This window comes from Corvus brachyrhynchos, unplaced genomic scaffold (genome assembly GCF_000691975.1).
Source record: "Corvus brachyrhynchos isolate BGI_N302 unplaced genomic scaffold, ASM69197v1 scaffold12, whole genome shotgun sequence".
In the NCBI taxonomy this organism is placed as follows: domain Eukaryota; kingdom Metazoa; phylum Chordata; class Aves; order Passeriformes; family Corvidae; genus Corvus; species Corvus brachyrhynchos.
In genome coordinates, this window is record NW_008237885.1 from 7,222,305 (window position 1) to 7,224,051 (window position 1,747).

Consider the following 1,747-nt stretch of genomic DNA (forward strand, 5'->3'; position numbering starts at 1 on the left):
AGCAGGAATTTGCTTGAGATTAAATGGAAGACCTTTCAATTGCTCTTTTTCTTTTCTGTGTAACTTTCTCAAAGACAAGGCTACATCTGGGGACTTTCTTGGAAAATGGTGCACAAGATATATTCAAATCTTTAACAGCTTCATTTTTCTTATATTTGGAGTTTGAATCTGCATGGCAGTTGTGTTATTCTGCATCCAGCTCTGTAATTTTTTGTACTGTTTGAATCAGTCAGAGAGATTTTGGCTACAATTTTATTCACAGGTAATCAAAAATGGGCACTCTTAGATGTTAAAGGTTCTCATTAGGTAGATCCTTCTGTATTTAGTGAAGTTCCCACAGACATACACAAGAAAGATGGGAGGTAGGACAATTTCTGTGGCTGAATATTTTTGAAAATTTGTGGGAGTTTTTTGTGATTTATGGAACAGAAATTTCCAGGCATTGAGCAGGACTTCTGAGTATTTGACTACTGCACAAATGCTTTTTTTGCTATTTGGGAACAAGTCAGAGGGCAAAGAATTAATAGGTTGTGTTGGTAAGCTATGGTTGTCCAAAATACATGCAGATATTTTTGTAATCTGTTTAAAATTAATACTGTGTTTAAATTGTATTAGAAGTATGGACATGATCAATCAAAATCACAACAATAATTTTATTTTACTCAGTTTTCCTCAGAGGAATATTAGCACTGGAAAAAATGTGGACTAAAAAATGTTGCAAACATTGTATTATATTAAACTACATTCATTATGATTATGTTTAGCAATGGTACCTTAATGGGTTTACTTGTAACAGAAGATGATATCAGACATAATATCTGTGAAACCTTTATAATTTTATCTTTTTGGGATAAGAAATATAAATGAGATCCATCAGTATTACTTCTCCAAGATTAATTACCAGGTCAATGTACATACTGTTATGCTGAATGGTTCCATTTACTAGTTAAAGTTTCTGAATCAATTTCTGTGTATACTTCCTATACACATTCTTCAGTCATGTGAGAGAGAAAAAAAGTCAGCAGAAAGTCCCCTGGAAGGAAATAGCATCTTGCATCATACACTTGAAGACTAAGATTGAACATTCATATCAAAGAATGGACAGAAAAAGCCCATTGTAGAACACACTGAGTTGACTTTAGGTGAATGACTGCTTAAACTACCATTATTTCACTGGTATGAGTGGCACAAAGTGCTTTTGGCAGAAAGCACGGGCTCCACAGAAACAATAGTACCATCAGAATTCCTCAGTATTTCTCCCTTTCTCTTAGGTAGTAGATTGATTCCCCTCAGCTAGTTTCCAGATAGCCACTGTAACAAATTCTCTTAGCTATTAATGACTTTTGAAGATGTCATGACCGTTCAGACAGACCCCTCAGGCTTTGGTCTCAAAGCAGGTCTAACCATGGGTTGTCATGTTTGGTTTGTGTTACTTTTTTTAATTTATGAATCAACCGCATCTCTTGCAAGTGGGAATTTTTGTAAACAGGACACACTAAAATGTGACTTGAGGAAAACAAAATAATGTAAAGATAATTGTTCTTTTTAATTTAAACGAAGGTTCAAATAGTAAAGATGGGCTGGTATAATGTAGAACACCTATGAAGAAGTTAAGAAGCAGTGTAGTCTGGTGGAAAAACTTAGGGAATATGACTCATGTTCTGGATTACTCTCTGACCTGGAATTAGATAGTATCTTTCTCACCTAGTTTGATGGGCTTGAATGAGCTGCCTTAACAGTCAGTGGT